Genomic DNA, 18,504 nt, shown 5'->3' on the forward strand with positions numbered 1-18,504 from the left:
TCGTCCTTTGAAATCCAAATTAACTGTAATAACATACCAAAATCTTTCAAAGTAAATCTCCATCATATATGTTGAAAAGTCATTTTACTCTCTCTCAAATCTGACATTTTTGTTTATTTTTGTATGGGATATTGTGGGTTGAGGAAGGAGGATGTAGTTGGGATGAGAGCTTAGTGGAGAGAGGTGGGTAAATTTTATTTTATTTTTTATTTTTATTTTTAAGTAATCATTTTTTAGTTATTTATATAAATTATTATTATTATGATTTTGACGTATATATATATTTTTATAATTATTTTTGTTTGTTTATTTAGTATTATTATTTTTTTGGGCTATTACATCATATACCTCTAAAAGAAACTTTCGTCCCCGAAAGTCTTTTAATCTTGGAATAACTCGGATCCTTATTTTAAGAGTTCTTAACAGTCTTCAAGTACCACTAAGAAAAATTCTTAACAAGTATACCCTAATCCATATGAGTCATAAACATTTATTTGCATGATCAAACTTTCGTAAGTCTATCCCTTAGTATTCATAAAAACTTTGGTTTCTTATAAAGTGTCTTGATGGATAGTTACATATTTTAAATCTTGATTTATATTCCAAAATTGTTTTAATTCCCAGAAATCTTTCATACTTACCCTTAATATCATAAACAAGTCTCATATGAATTCCCTACAGTATTTTGAGTCTTCTAGGATCTTGAAAACATCATAGAATTTTCATAAGGGTCTCTTGGTCATTTACCATCCTAAATCTTGGTTTAATTCTTCAACGTATTCCAATAGCCTTGTAACTTTGTGTAATCCCCTTACACCATGACATAAGGCTCCTCGTCAAATTTCATGTCATTTAGATGTCAATTTGGTCATAACTATAGGGGCATTTTAGTCATTTTACACCTATACTTGGTTTAGCTCGGATAACATTATCATGCCATATTGAGCCTTCTTCTAAAATTTCATGGGCAACATAATTCATCTAAGGTTTGTGGCTTAGACACTTCATTGAAATAAATGTTCATGTGTACAACAAGGCTGGCAAACTTACTCCACCTGAATAGTTTCTCACCTTATTTATTTAATTATTTTTTTCACTATGATTCCATCTATTGGATCAATAATTTTACTAGTTTCGGGTTTACATGGCTTTCCAAATCAAATTCTCTAAACTTACCTAAATGTTTACTAATTGACCTTTTTTGCCTTTACATTCTCAAAATCTCATTTTAAAATACCTTATCTTTGTCTATACAAGAAAATTGTTGATAAAACTCCAACATGGCATTTTCTTTTGATCCAAATTTTTTTTTTCTCTCCTTATCATTAAAGAAAGACAAGGAAAAATTTTAGGGTAGATACATTCTCAAGAATTTCTCTTAAGATTGGAACCCATAGCTGATGATAGAACTAGAATAGATATTTTCTGTTTCCTACTCACAAGCGTTCATATCTTTGCTTCTAGATTAATCTCTAATTCTAATCTTCCTCCCCAATAAGATATTACGGTGCTGGTATAGACCGAAATTTCATTATAGTCCAATTCTGACCGGTAATAGATACTAGGGCTTTGCAATATTTGACTGATCACAATTCTGTATGGTCTATTTACTAAAAAAGTTCCCACGGGTAGAGGAATGTTTCCAATTAAAATTATTCCTTCTCTATGTTTTTAATAATTAAAAAGAAAAAAAAAAAGAATTATTTTCCTTTCCCTCATTATTGTTTGTATTTGTATTGTTGATGAGTGTCCACTTGATTTGGTTCATCATTAATGTCTCATCTTTGTAAATGAATTCCATATACAAAATTGCCTATTTTCCCCTACAAAATCAAGAAATTTGTAATATCTCTTCTTTTTCGGCTACCTATTCTAATTCTAGTAAATTTTTGGAGTCAAAATCATGACATGAAATTAGTTAAAAAATTTCACCTAACCCAATGCAAATTGAATGCACTAGTAAGTCACATGGATCTACGAACGACTTACCGCATTTTATTTATGGTCAAGCTAGAGTTTGAGAATTTGGTAACTTTCATTGAAAACATTGTCAAATAGGCTTTTCTCTTGGTATATCTTATATACTTATCTAGTATAGCCCAAAACTAATGTTCCTACAACTATAACGAAAAGGCATCACAACCCTTTCAGTGCCTTTGTAATATCAAGAATGAGCTTAACAAAATTTTCTTCTAAAAATTGGTATTACTCCTTTCCCCTAATTGATTGATGAACTCGGTAAAGCATATTAAACAATTCATTCTTCTTTACTGTAAAGTGGCTGCTTCATTCGCCCACGCATTACTATTGGTATAAGCATGGTGGATATCCTCAGATGCCATAAAACTTGGGATACTTGAAAATCAAACTTAATGACAATCTTGAAACTTTAACTATGGTAATACCTTTTAACCAAGTTGATATTACCAGGAAAAATTCACCGGCAATTTTCTACAACAATTTGTTTATGTTGAGCTTCCTAAGTGCATTCGTGTACCCAAAGAGGATTACCACAAAACTTCTAGTTGATTTAGAGACAATGTCCCACTCTAATCCTCTGTGTATTCCCCACCCAAATTCATCTTAAATCATGGTATCTTAAATGTAAGGTATCTTTATAATCTCATACCGTAGTCCTTCTCCATATACCTCTAAAATTTTGATCATGATCATAATGTCTCATCCAAACTATGGCTCGATACTTTTAAATCACCTCACAACTTTCATAATTGCAGTTGTATTATTTATTTATTGTTTTTAATTTTCAACTCGTATTAGGGTAGGAAAGTTTTCTACGTCCGAGTATGTAATAGCAAAAAAAAAAAAAAAAAAAAAAAAAAAAAAACAAATAAAAATATATATATGTCAAAATAATAATTCATAAATAAATAACTAAAAAAGATTAAATAAAAATAAAAATAAAATTTACCCACCCCTCTCCACTAACCTCTCATCCCAGACATCCTCTTTCCTCAACCCCATCACTACAAAAATTAACAGAAAAAATATCAGATTTGAGAAAAAGTAAAATGGTGTTTCAACAGAAGGATATGATGCAGATTTATCTGAAGAGATTTTGATATGTTATTTCGGTAAAATCCTATCTCATATTTCCCTTTTCCTTTATAGTCATGGTTATAAAAAATTAATTTAAGATCGAATCTTCTTTCATATTTTACCAGATCCTATAATAATCAGCCCATATTCAATTAATTAGATATTTTTGTTAGCATTTGTATTTGGAATTATAGGAAATAAGGTTAGAATCAATAAAATTTTGGTTGGCAGATCTATAAATGTGTAAGATAGTAGCCAAACAATTGATTAAAATTGGCCAATAGTATCTGTTTACATAATGAAAATAAATATGAGGTTAGAGTAATACCTTGTTTATGAAAATGTTTACAGAATTGAAAATCTATTCACAAAATAATTAACAAGGAACTCCATTAAATTTCGTCTAATATGAAATATCAGAATTTAACAATGACCAATGTAAATTAGAGAAATAATTTTATACAATTCAAACTTAAACTGATGTCATGGGCTCATAAAGGTTTTCTTGGATTTCAATGGACTTTCATTAAGGATAACGATGGCATGGTTATATTTGATGTTGACACGTGCCCTATGGTTCTGCACGTATCATATATATTGATATGTGTGAATTCTCTTTGGATCGATATGCTTCCTATATGTTATGTATATGTTATAATATGTGAATTGCATGATACTAATTACGGTACAATGTGTTCAAGGATATGTTTGAGATAGGATACAAGAAGAATGCATAAAACGAAATGTAACGATAGGAGTAAAATACGTTCATCAAACGTTAAGGTTAGGTTACATACCAGAGTGATATGGATAGGAGAGATTGATGGAAGAATACGATTAGGCTATAGGTAGAAAGGGATAGGTTTGTGATAGATTGATAGAACGATAGCGTTAGGATTGATAGAACGATAGTGTTAGGTTAAGTTCTTGTGATGAGATGACTAAGGTACGTTCACGTAATGATATGTCTATGATAGGTATAAGAACGTTAATGCTATGATAAGTTAGAGAACGATATGACTATGAAATGTTACGTTATGACTCGTTTATGATATGATACATTGTGATGCAATATGTCATGGTATGATGTGTATATGATGAAATGTTATGTTAAAAGCATAGAACGTTATGTTAGGTCTCTTAAATTGTGTGTATATGGCATGATATGAATGACATGAAATTACGATAAATGGTATAAAGTATAACCCCGTTAGAATTATGTATGATTTGAGAACTGAAGAATGAGAAACGATATGACATGAATGATGAACGATATCTGAAACGATATGAAATGATATGATATGTACATAATGCTAACGGGGTTGTATTAAAGGATAATTAAAATGGAAAAGTTTTGAAACCGCATGCATTATGTGTGCTCATGCATTTGGGGGGATACCCCTATCCCATCACGAGGGTACAGACGCGTACATTCAATGGCAGGACAACGATCGTTATGTTTTGCATAGCGCTGCTGTGACGGTTACTAGTTCTAGCGGGTGTCCGGCCTAAGGAGCTCCCAGAGTAAGCCCACCGGATAAGGAAGGTGGCCAAGCAGTGTGCGAACTAGCTGGTGAGCCCATACTCGCACGTATGGGCTGTGTGTAGAGTATATGGTACACGTCCAAAATTATCCGTTAGGACAGCATCGTAGGGAAAACGGAATGAAAGATAAGTCTCATCCTCTCATTGCATGTGATTGTTGCATTTAACACCAATAGTGGGGTTACTTCTTGAGTATTTCTTTAAATACTCAAGCTATGTGCTACTACATTTTTCAGGTTAAAGCAAGACATTCCTGTACGACTGACGACGGCATCACAATTCGAGACCATGGCACATGCATATGATAGTGGTATTTATTTTCTTAGACTTAGGCTAGAATATAATGTTTTTTAACTTAACTCTTATTCGTTTTATTTAGTCTATTATTGTGTCGTTTTAAAGATGTTTACAAAACACGCAAGTCTATACTGTGTTTTAAGATAAATGTTATGTTTTATGGAATTTAAATGAAGTCTTCCGCATTCAATGTTTATGGTACGTATACAGTAGCGACCATAAATTAAGTAGAAAATTTTGGGTCGTTACGCAGTACTTCCAAAGCTCAACTCCCATTAAAGGCACTTATGTCATTCACCAATCAATTTAAGTATACACATTTTAAACTTTTATGGTCTTTAACTCAATTTTTTTTTTTTACTAATACTTTACCTTAATTTCATCTTTAAATACTTCAAAGTTATAAAATCTTCTTTCAAACACTACTACCCTTAATATCTATAGCTTACTATGTGTCATTTTCATTTCATTTTAAATTACTTACATGTTAGTATACGTTGGTGTCCTTGCCATATCTATGGTCATCACACTAAGTAATTTATCTATATTCGAGACGTCTAACTAAAGCATATGACATTCCTTAGCAAAATTATTTCCACACATACACAAACATTTAGTAACTTACTAAAACTATAGCTACCCATTCACAGTACAAACCTCAGTGAATCTAAACATCATCAATACAATATATTCACATTCCATGCAAGGTAAAATATAACATATTCTACATTATAATAAATATATAATTAAGCCAACAATAATGTAGTAAATTATAATACAATCAATGGAGTAAAAGTCCAATTATGAGTTATATTTTATAATGACCAAGCAATAACAACATACACAATCAACGACATTTCATTTTCTTATCTTACATAAGACATACCCGATGAAGACGGGACATCGACGGTGGGACCATGGAACATGTCAAGCCTAAATTGTAGGCTAGTCTACAAGATCTATAACCTAGAGCTCTAATACCAACTGTAACAACCCGAAATTTTCTACTTAATTTAAGGTCGCTACTGTATTCGTACCATAAACATTGAATGCGGAAAACTTCATTTAAATTCCATAAAACATAATCTTTATCTTAATGCATGAAGTCCCCCTACTTTTATCATTAATGAATATAACCCCGCTATCATCTTTCATGCTAAACATGTCATTTCTCATTTTTCGGTCTACGTATCATACATAATCCTAACGGGGTTACATTTCATTTCATTTATCGTGATATCATGTCATTCATAATATGCTATATACATACAAATTTAGAAAACACAACATAACGCTCCATGCTTTTAACATGTCGTTTCATAACGTGCAATTCATACAACAATTATCTCAATGACCACACAAAACAATCTAAAAATAATATATCACATCAAAATATATCGTATCCTAAACATGTCATATCATAAACACTTCGTGGTCATTTCGTTCCCTAACTTATCATAGCCTTAACGTTCTTATACCTATCACATTCATATCATTACGTGAACGTACCTTAGTCATATCATCACAGGAACGTATCCTAACGCTATCGTTCTATCAGTTTATCACAAACCTATCCCTTTCTACCCATATCCTAACCATATTCTTTCATCAATCTCTCCTATCCATAGCATGGTTGATCCCTTTGGTGAGGATCTTAATGCTCTTGGAGAAATATTTGTCGACCGACAAAGTAAAATTTGGATAATAATTAAAATACATCGGTCCATTCTCTAAATTAGATTGAACCATTCCCAGTAAAGAATTTGAGAAGTCTTCATATCTCTTATCTTGTAGGGAGATAAGAACTGGGGTATCTAATCCAAGTCTGAACAAAGGTTTAGCGACTTGAACAAAACCGACGTGAATATAGTTAAACTCTTCACGATGTTGGAGTATAAGAGATTTTGAAAAAAGATATAGATATTCCCTATTGCTATGAATTGTGATATTTTTCTCTGAGAATTTGATGCATGATCTTTTGAGTAAAATTAAAGGTCAAAATTTGGTAGATAGTTTTAGGATCTACCTTTGGAATAGTCCAATTTTGGAGTTGATCTTCAATTCTTGCAATCTGATATTCTTGATTGACAGTAATTGAGATGGTGAGATTTTCTCCTCTTCTGTGTTCATTTGAATTTTCTTCTTCTTCGGTAGAAGATTTGAAATGATTTGATCTTTTGAGTTTTCTCATAAATTCATTCATAAGATGAAGATATGGGAGACAAGAGATAGATAGAATAGAATAATTCTCTTATGACTTTCTCAATTGATTTTCAAGAGAGAGCTATCGACCGATCGATGACCTCTTTACATTGATGAAGTCTTTTTATAGACTTCGAACTTGAAAAACATAAACTAAGAGATAAGATCAGATCTAGCAGGACGGGACCCCAATAATTTAAAACTAATAATTTACAAAGACAAAAACTGATAATTCACATGCGAGCCTTCAATGTGTAGCTAACAAGTTGTCAATCTTCGTTTTGCCTCTAATAAAGATGTCAGGTTGTTGATAAAATCTTCTTCAGAATCTTTTGTATGACTAAACAGCCAAGCTTGCCAACGGACTTACTGCACTTCCCACATCTTACCACCTGGAACACAAAGGCTATTAGCTCAGCTATCACATACTCCAAATTCTTACAAATTCCTCTTTATCATCTCCTGCTTTCAGCACTAACATACTTAAAGATTGAGTAACTCTTTCCTCACAAATTTAAGGCTCCGATACCATCTTACATTAGAAAATACTTAATTTACAAGTGGTAGACAGGATGGGCTCTTGTCCACGTAAAAGTACTACATTGAATAAGTCTGAAAAACAACCATACATAAAAGGAAATAATTTCAATACTCATCAATCAAATTGATGAAAAAGGAAATAAGGAAGAAAAAGACAAATAATTGAAAAAGGAAGGATAAGTTAAAGGATAAGGAATATGTCAGAAGACATATCCGTTCACGATTTTTTTATTTATAAGGAATTTAACTACTATTCAGTCTATTGTAACTGCCAATTTTTAGCAGGTTGAGAATCCAAAAATGGATTATCGAGTTCATAAATTGCATCTTCTTCTACGATAGAAGGAGAAGATGTTGAACCGACTGTTGTGGCTTCTTGAAGAAGCTTTTGAAAATTAGCTTCTGAAGTTGTCTGAGTTAATGCGGCAAGCAGTCAAGACTTTCAATTAAGAAACTCGGTGATCTTCTTTTTATATAAATACAGAACGTGGCCATTTTTAGATAACTTGACCTTCACTGCTTCGAGATCTACGTGGGTATAAGTGTATTTATCCCACGATTTGATTTTATTACTTTGAAGACTTGTTTTACTTTTCCGTTTTCTCAAAATTTCAAGTTAGAATTCAAGGAATTTGAAAATATACACTAAAGCGCATAGCCGATGGGAATAGAGTTTTGAAGATGTTTTGAATGAAGTAATATAACTATTCCTGTATTGGAACGAACGATAAATATATCTTTGGCAGATTTAAAGATTTTCCACCCTTTGATAAACCAAAATATAATGAATTTTGTGAGCATTCTGGCAGAATTAAATGAACTACGAGTGCTCGTAATTTTGATTCCAAATTACATTGAACCATGCAATCTGATAATCTTGTGGGAGAAAGAGTGAGGAACAAAGGTTTTGAAAAAGTCTTCTCCGTATGGATCTTGATTCCAGTATGTCGGATTCATGACTTTGAAAATTTTAATTTTGAGTACGCGATTTTTGAAGGATCATCACGACTCGGAATATGAGTAATCTCAACAGACTTGGTATCGACCAAAATGAATTCATAAAACCTTCTATTCTTATGAAAGTCTTCCGAGATATAGAAGAATCTCGATGGATTGGCTTTTTTGACGACCTCACTGATTTTTGGATCGTCATATTCTGATTCTACTAGAGCTTCTGGTAGAGTTACAGACTTTTGAAAATAAGTCATGATTTCAGGAACTAGAGAAAATCGAACGGGAAGTGGAAGAGACGGTAGGTCTCTATGGAGTAACGGTAGATGGCCGTGTTGAAGAGGCAGAAGGTCTCGTCGGAGTGATAACCTCCGTTTGTCTTTGAGCAAGTTTTGCTTTAGACCAACATCCATCGCATAACTATCAAATGTCATTGGAGTAGGGGTGCTCGAAGAAGCAATGAGTTTTTTCCCTTTTTCTACCGTCTTTTTTCCAGTCATCTCAAGGAGAAGAAGAGTAGTTAGGGAGAGTATATCTTTGAGAGTAGGAAATCTCTTGAGAGGTAGTCTGCAAGGGTTTTCGACCCCTTTTATAGGCAAAATTTGAAAGTCGAAGCGATAAAATTGCTTACCATCTAGCAAAAATTTGTTTAGATACGAGATTCTTCACATCCTTTTCTAAAACAAATTTGGATGCTCTGGAATCTATTTTGATAACAAAGTTTTTGTTAATTAAATCACTTCTAAATTTCAGTACACAAATACTATGGTAAGTATTTCTTTCTTTACAGTGGAATACTTTTTTATTTATTAGAATTCCATATCCTTGAAGGAAAGCGGACAATGAATTCTTTCTTATTAAAAGACTGTTTCAAGATTCCTCCATATCCTATATCGGATGCGTCGGTCTCCACTATTAAACTAGCCCTCGGGTTTATCAGAAACAAACACGAAATTGACTTGACGAGGAATTTGATTTTTTGGACGATTTTGGTGTTTCTTCCGTCCATCTAGGGTTTTGGATTCTTTTTTAGTTTTTCAAAGAGTGGTTTGCAAATGGGTATGATATTTTGAAGGAAATCAGACATATAATTGAGACATCTAAAAAATCTTTGGAGTTGGATTTTATCTGTGATTTGATCCGAAAAATTTGAGGCAAACTAGATCTTTGAATGGGTTTAATTAGACCCAAATGAATCTCGAATCTAAGAAAACGATCTTTGTTTGAAAAAGTTTAATTTTTAGTTTAGACACATCTTTGGGAGTTTCAAGATCAATGTATGACCCTTAAAGGTAAAAGAGATCAGTTATGATCAAAGAAGAACATCAATCCACTACGAAGATGACTAAAGATCTCCAACCCATACGGATATGGATACTCAATCCATCTAACCTCTTTCCTCCTAATAAGACATTCTTTGTGGGACCCCATACATCAGTGTGAACATAATCCAAAATGCCCTTTGTTTGGTGTATAGCTTTACCAAACTTCACATTTTTTTTGTTTACCAAATATACAATGTTCACAAAAATCAATTTTTCCACTTGTGGCACCCTTAAGGACTCCTTGGTTCACTAATGTCTGAAGCGCCTTCTCACCAGCATGCCCGAGTCGCATGTGCCATAATTTCGATATGTCTTGTTCTTTCGAACTTGCCACAGCAGCATGCCCAATTATTGTGGTTCTGTTGAGGTAGTATATGCTACCTCTTCTAGTCCCTGTAATTGTCACCAAAGCTCCACGAGCTACTTTCAAATTCCTTCCTTCCAAAATGATGCGATAACCATTCGCATCCAAAACGCCAAGTGAAATCAAATTTTTCTTCAAGTCAGGGACATACCTCACATCTTTGAGTTTTCGTATAACCCCATCAAACATCTTGATTTGTACTGAGCCGATTCCCATTATCTTGCAAGTACTATCATTGCCCATATAGACAACTCCACCATTGAACTTTTTGAAGTCCAAAAACATCTCTTTGTTGGGACACATATGATAGGAGCACCCAGAATCAAGAATCCATTCACTGGTTTGGCTGGCTGATAGGGAGATTGTCAAGGCATCATCTGTATCAGTGTCGTCATCTCTGACCACATTGGACTTCGACCCCTTCTCTTTTAAGATCGAACAATCTTTTTTCCAATGGCCTTTCTGTCGACAATATGCACACTCTACCTCTCGACTTTAATCAAGACTCTCCACATTCGTTCCTTTTCCAAGTAGAAGTCCTTCCATGAGCAGTGAGAACATTTGCGCTAGAGCTTTGATACGTCTCCTTTTCCTTCTTTCGCATCTCATTGTTTATTAAAGCATTTAAAACATCTTCAAAATCAATATTAGTGATTCCATGTAGTAGGGTCGTTACTAAAAACTCGTAGGATTCCGGCAAAGAGTTTAATAACAACGCCTTGTCCTCGTCATCAATCTTAACATCAAGATTGAGCAAATCGGTGATGATTTTGTTAAAATCATCCAAATGCTCAGCCATTGAGATACCTTGTAGTCAAAACGGAAAAGTTTCTTCTTCAAATAGAGTTTATTTTCCACACTCTTCTTCATATATTTCGCTTCAAGCTTGTCACATAATTCTTTCGTCATGGTAACCTTCATAAATGGATATTTCTGATCCTTGCCAAGACAGGATCGAATAATTCCACAGGCTTGCCGATTTAATTTCGTCCATTCTGCTTCTATCATGTCTTCAGGCATCTCCTCTTGGAGAGAAACATCGAGGTCTTGCATGACCAGCAAATCGCTAACTTCGCCTCGCCAAACACCAAAATTATTGGTTCCATCAAATTTCTCTACCTCGAGATTGGAACTCCACACTCTCGATCCACGTCGTGATGGTTCTGCCATTTGCAATAATTAATCTGGATGTAACTCAAAAACACGATTCTTGAAAATTGATTTTCAAGAGAATAAACACGATTGTGAGCACGTCTAATGGTCGATGAGGCCCAAACTTTCACAATACCCCCAAATACCACAATAAGGCTCTGATACCACTTGTTGTGCGCCGAAAGCGGAACAAATGTACTCACAACACCAAAGTTACTCAAAACATACAATATGACACTCAAAACTTGATAATTTCAACGGCAGAAAGAATGGCATTATATATGGTATATAAGACGCTACAAACTCAAGCCCATTACGATGGTCTAGCAATCTATGAATGGAATATCGATGAATTGTCCGACTATCTAATAATGAATGTTGTCAATGAGATGATGATGTCCGCATGTGCGTATAAATTACAGGGCCATAAAAACGACCATCAAATAGCTCAAGTCCTGGTAACCAAATTTACCGAGCAACTCAAAAACTGGTGGGACAAATATCTTGACGAATCAACTCGCCAACAGATATTAAATCACTATGTTATTAGGCCACCTACTCAAATCATTAAAGAAGAAGGTCCATCAACCAGGATCGAGGTACAACACGAAAGGGTAGAGGATGCTATCAACACCCTCGTCTATACCCTCATAGAGTTCTTCGTAGGCGATCCCCTGAAATACTTGGAGAGATCCGCCGAAATACTCATGAACCTAAAGTGCCCAACCTTAAGCGATTTTAGGTGGTATAAAGACATGTATTTCAGTAAAGTTCTCGTTAGAACCGACAGTTCGTTGGAATTCTAGAAGGAGAATTTTGTCAATGGACTACCAAAACACTTCTCAAGGAGAACGATCTTAAGACAAAGTATAATGGAACAATTCCATGACAAACTTTGTCATACGGATCTATACCATCTTTCATCATAGAAGGGAGATTTAAAACAAGCTCAATTCTTCAATATTAAACAGAAAAGAGCTTGGAAGATTTTACGATCAATATGGATGCAAGGGGATAGAAGCTCCCTCGACCTCCAGAAGAAAGAAGGTCAAAACATATCCAAAATCATATAAATCAGACAGGCCTAGAGAAAAGTACCGGAGTAAACCTGTGCAATCTCAAAAGCTGACATATTCAAAGAAAAGGTATACCCCTACAAGATCCCAAAGAAGCAAGAGAAAGCAAACTTGCTTTAAATGTCGGGAAGAAGGACACTATACCAATAAGTGTCCGATCAGAGGAAAGATCAATGAGTTGGATATCGATCAAGAACTGAAGAATCAACTACGACGACTAGCTCTAACTGACTCAGAACAATCCAGTGAGGGAGAAATCCTCAAACTTCAGGAAGAATCCGATTCATATTCCAGTACAGAATACGAATCAGAACATGAATGTAAAAGGACATGCGAAGGATGCATATATGTCCTTACAAAAGATCAAAGATTCTACTCGAAGTGGTAGAGAAAATTCAAGATCAAGAAATTCAGCAAAAAAATTGCTCAAAGACTTAAAGATGCAATGATGGTCTCTAAGCCATCAGAGAGAGAAGAGAAAAATCCCTACCGACTCCAAGTTCTCCAAAGGTTTGAAAATCCTATAAAACTAACTACCCAATACCTTCAAAGAGAGATTAATAATCTCAAACAAGAAGTACAAGCATTAAGATCAAGCATTAAGATTTGAAACAAAGTCAGAATTTTGTATGCTTTGCTAAGAAATTCTCAAACTTCAGGAAAGGCTGCCTGAATAAAGGGAAACGACGCAATCAAACCTGGACGAAGATGATTTTCAAAGTTCCTTCGTTAGAGCCATCACCACTTCTCAATATAAACAATGATACGTTCTCGTCACCCTGAAAATTTATGATTTCAAAATAACATTAAAAATTAATTACAAATTATCAAAAGTACATGTTTGTAATGACGGAATTTGCTTCGTAAATTCCTTAAAGACTTAGGATAAGAATTAATCCTAGGTACTCTTTTCATTACTCAATTATACCCTCTCTCCATTATACCCTCTCAAAATAACTCAATAGGAGTTAGAATCAATTAAACCCTCTCAAAATAACTATAGGGGTTAGAATCAGACACTTAGGAAAGAGATAAAATTTCTGTACGTGTTAGAATAATCCTAGGTACTCATTTCCTTACTCAATTATACCCTTTCAAAATAACTGAATAGGGGTTAGAATCAATTATACCCTCTCAAAATAACTGCAGGGGTTAGAATCAGACACTTAGGAAAGAGATAAAATTTCCCTCAAGTATAAGTGAGATAAATAATCTTCAGAAGAATACCTTTATTCCGTCCTTAAATGTATTAAATTGAACAACTTCTTAAGGAGATCAAAGACGGTCTTAAAGACGGTCTTAAGACAAAGTATAATGGAACAATTTCTACACCTTGAAAGTAAGATTGTTCAGTCTAAAATCAAAGCCTTACAAGACCAAATAGAAAGGGAAATTTGTTCAACTATCCCTAATGCCTTTTGGAATAGGAAGTATAGTTAATCTTCCTTATATAAAAAACTAAACTTCGAGGAGAAAATATTCCTACAAAGACCCGACCTATTCATATGAATAAAGAATGCAGAAATTAATGATCTTTTGCAGAAGGGTCTTATTAGGTCGTCCAAGAGTCCCTGGTCATGTGTGGCTTTTTACATCAACAACCAAGCAGAGAAGGAACGTGGAGTCCCACACTTGGTTATAAACTACAAACCCTGAAATAAGGTTTTGGAAAGGACTAGATATCCAATTCCAAATAAATCGGATTTAATGCAAAGAATTTCAAATGCAAAATATTTTCAAATTTTGATATGAAATCAGGATTTTGGCAAATCCAAATTCGAGAAAAAGACAAGTACAAAACGGTTTTCAATGTCCCTTTCGGACAGTACGAATGGAACGTTACGCCATTTGGGCTAAAAAACGCTCCCGTTTGAATTTCAAAAAATTATGATTTTTTTAAAGACCTTTCAATTGTTAATATTGACGATGTTTTGATTTTCTCTCAAAACATCGATCAACATTTTAAGCATCTTCAAACATTTTTTACAACAGTCAAAAGAAATGGTTTAGTTGTGTCTAAACCAAAAATTAAACTTTTTGAAACAAAAATATGTTTTCTTGGATTCGAGATTCATTTGGGTCTTAAAACCCAATCAAAGATCCATCCAATTTGCCTCAAAGATTTTGGGATGTCTCAATTACGTGTCTGATTTCCTTCAAAATATCAGACCCAGCAAACCACTTCTTGAAAGACTAAAAAATAATCCAAAACCCTGGAATGAAAAACACACCAAAACAGTCCAAAAAATCAAATTTCTTGTCAAATCAATTCCGTGTTTGTCTCTAATAAATCCAAGGGCTAGTTTAATAGTAGAGACCGACGCATCCGATGTAGGATATGGAGAAATCCTGAAATAGTCTTTTGATAAGAAAAAAAATCCAAACTACTCTTTAAAAGACTAAAAAATAATCCAAAACCCTGGACTGAAGAACACACCAAAACAGTCCAAAAAATCATGTCAAATCAATTTCGTATTTGTCTCTGATAAAACCGAGGGCTAGTTTAATAGTAGAGACTGACGCATCCGATATAGAATATGGAGGAATCTTGAAACAATCTTTTGACAAGAAAGAATCCATTGTCCGCTTTCATTCGTGGATATGAAATTCTAATAAAAAAAAATTACTCAACGGTGAAGAAAGAAATACTTTCCATAGTACCTGTGTACACAAATTTCAAAGTGATTTAATTAACAAAAAAAAAAAAAAATTTGTTATCGAAACAGATTCCAGAGCATCCAAATTTGTTTTAGAAAATGATGTGAAGAATCTCATATCTAAACAAATTTTTGCTAGATGACTAGCAATTTTATCTTGTTTCGACTTTCAAATTTTGCCTAGTGGTCGAAAAACCCTTGGCAGACTACCTCTCAAGAGAGTTCCTACCCTCAAAGAAATACTCTCCCTAACTACTCTTCTTTGCATGACCGAAAAAAAGACCGTGGAAAAAGGGAAGAAGCCCATTGCTTCTTCGAGCACTCTTACTCCAATGACATCTGATAGTTATGCGATGGATGCTGGTTTCACACTTGTGACCAGGCCTAAAGTAAAACTTACTCAACACGGCCATCTGTCGTTATTCCATCGAAACCTACTGTCTCTTCCACTTCAAAGGGACCTTCTGTCCCCTCAACCTACTCGAACGCGATTGTTCCCGTTCAATTTTCTCCGGTTCCTGAAATCATGACTTATTTTTAAAAAATCTATATCTCCACTAGAACCTTCAGTAGAACCAAAATATGATGATCCAAAAATCGGTGAAGTCGTCAAAAAATCCTATCCATTGGGATTCTTCTATATCCCAGACCCTTCATAAAAACCATAAGATTCTATGAATTCATTTTGGTCGATACCAAGTCTGTCGAGATTACTCATATTCCGAGTCGCAATAATCTTTCAAAAATTGCGTACTCAAAATTAAAAAATTTCAAAGTCATGAATCCAACATACTAGAATCAACATCCGTAACAAGTGTTCAAACTAATCAAAATCAAATGGTGGGATAAATACACTTGTACCCACATAGATCTCAAAGCAATAATGAAGGTCTAGTTATCTGAGAATGGCAGGATTTATCTAAGAAGAAGACCATCGAGTTTCTTAATTCAAAGTCTAAGCTGCTTGCCACATTAGCTTAAACAACTTCAGAAACTAATTTTCAAAAGCTTCTTAAAGAGACAGCAACAGTCGATTCAACATCTTCTCCTTCTAGAGTAGAAGAAGAAAAAGATGTAATCGTGATCCATTTTTTAATTCTCAATCACCTTACTAAAAATTAGCACCTTACTAAAAATTAGCAGTTACAACAGTCTGAATAATAGTCTTAAAGTACTTATAAAAAAAAATCGTGAATGATATATATAGTGACATATTCCTTATCCTTTTAACTTATCTTTCCTTTTTCATTATTTGTACTTTTCTTCTTTATTTCCTTTTTCATTTCAATTATTTGTCCTTTTCTTCTTTATTTCCTTTTTCATCCATTTGATTGATTGATGAGTATTGTAAATTATTTCCTTTTATGTATAAATTATTTCCATCTTGTCTACCACTTGTAAATTAAGTATTTTCTAATGTAAGATAGTATCATAGACTTAAATTTGTGAGGGAAGAAGAGTTACTCCATCAATCTTTAAGTATGTTAATAGTGCTTAAAGCAGGGAGATGATAAGAGGAATTTGTAAGAATTTAGAGTATTGATAGCTGAGCGAATAACCCTTATGTTCCAGGTGGTAAGATGCGGGAAGCGCAATAAGTCTGTTGGCAAACTTAGGTGCTTAGTCATACGAAAGATTCCAAAGGATTTTATCAACAACCTGACATCTTTATTAGAGACAAAACAAAGTTTGACAACTTGTTAGCCACACATTGAAGGCTCGCATGTGAAATCTCTTGTCTCCTATATCTTCATATTATGAACGAATTTATGAGAAAACTCAAAAAATCAAATCATTTCAAATGTTCTACTAGAATAGAGAAGAAAATTCAAATGAACACATAGAGGGAAAATCTCACCATCTAAAATATTGTCCATCAAGAATATTAGAATGCAAGAATGGAAGATCTAACTCCAAATTGGACTATTCCAAAGGTAGATCCTAAAACTATCTACCAAATTTTGACCTTCAATTTTACTCATGGATCATATATCAAATTCTGAGAGAAAAATATTCTATTCATAACAATAGGGAATCTCTAAATTTTTTTTTCAAAATCTCTTATATTCCAACATCGTGAAGCATTTAACTATCTTCACATCGTTCTTGTTCAAGCCGCTGTAAAACCTTTGTTCAGGCTTGGATTAGAATTTCCAGTCCTTATCTCCCTACGACATAAGAGACACACTTCTCAAATTTTTTACTAGGAATTGTTCAATATAGAGAATTGGACCAATCTATTTCAATTGGATATTTAATGTGATCCAATTTTTTCAATTTGGAACTTATTTTTTAATACAAATCACGAGAATTTGTATTCTTCCTCAAATCTTTCATCGAGAGGTAACGGATTAAATCTTTTAAAGAAAAAAAGTTTTTGATCGGAATACTAATAATTCTGAAGGACCCCTTAACTATCAAGGGATTAATAGAACGAATCGCACTTTTACCACTAAACTATATCCGCTAAGATCGGATCAGAAGAGAATTATAAAAATTCGAACATTGACGTATATTTCTCCAAGAGCATTAAGATCCTCGACGAAGGGATCAACCATGCTCATACTCCAAGAGCATTAAGATCCTCGGCGAAGGGATCAACCATGCTCATAGAAGCAAATATTGGAAAGTCAGTGAGCAATGACCATTCCAAAAACTCTCTTAAAATCAAATAACCAGAAATACTCTCTGAAAAATAGAAGATGCAAACCGTGTTGAATACTTCTTTAAAATAATTTATTTATTCTATGAAATTACTTAATACTCATTTTGTAGGTTGAAGATGGAATTTCAATGGTAAATGGAAGTTGTAGTATTTATTGTACAATGAAGTACTATAAATGAATACTTGAATAAAATTTTTATCAAAATATTTTAATGAAAGATGGTTAAATAATAAAGTGATTTATAGTGTTAAAAAATGCTATAATAAATAAAAGATAGCATAATCTTTTAGCGGTATTAAACATATTATAACTTTAATAAAACTATAGAATGTTCTTAAAGCAACGTTAATAAGCTATAGTTTTATAATCTACTAAAAACACGCTATAAAAAGTTAATACTTTTAATAATATGACCTGCCACGACGTACGAAAAAACGTTACTATTGTACTCATTATTTCTTGTGATGAAATCAGCTTATTTATCTTATACTGTTTGCGAACACAATTTGTCCCTAACATGTTTCATATACAAATCTTCGATAGGACACCCAAAATCAAGTATGTGAACCGCTAAAGTTCTTACAAATGTTCTACCAAAATCGATAGTGTGTTTTATCTATATAGATAGTAACTATCGATTCTTTTGAACATTTATTTACCATGCTTGTATAT

The 18,504-nt window shown here is 33.5% G+C and overlaps 1 protein-coding gene across 1 annotated transcript in view; it reads right to left on the reverse strand.

The window, feature by feature from the left end:
• Positions 1 to 7,128: 7,128 nt before the first annotated feature.
• LOC111798512 (ubiquitin-like protein 5) overlaps positions 7,129 to 18,504 on the reverse strand; it is a 33,478-nt gene continuing 22,102 nt past the window's right edge. Inside the window, exon 2 of the mRNA XM_087125329.1 lies at positions 7,129 to 7,493. The gene's annotated coding sequence lies outside the window, so the exon portion shown is untranslated. The remainder of the gene's footprint in view (positions 7,494 to 18,504) is intronic.

Source organism: Cucurbita pepo, chromosome 7 (genome assembly GCF_057944985.1).
Source record: "Cucurbita pepo subsp. pepo isolate OVF chromosome 7, ASM5794498v1, whole genome shotgun sequence".
Classification (NCBI taxonomy): domain Eukaryota; kingdom Viridiplantae; phylum Streptophyta; class Magnoliopsida; order Cucurbitales; family Cucurbitaceae; genus Cucurbita; species Cucurbita pepo.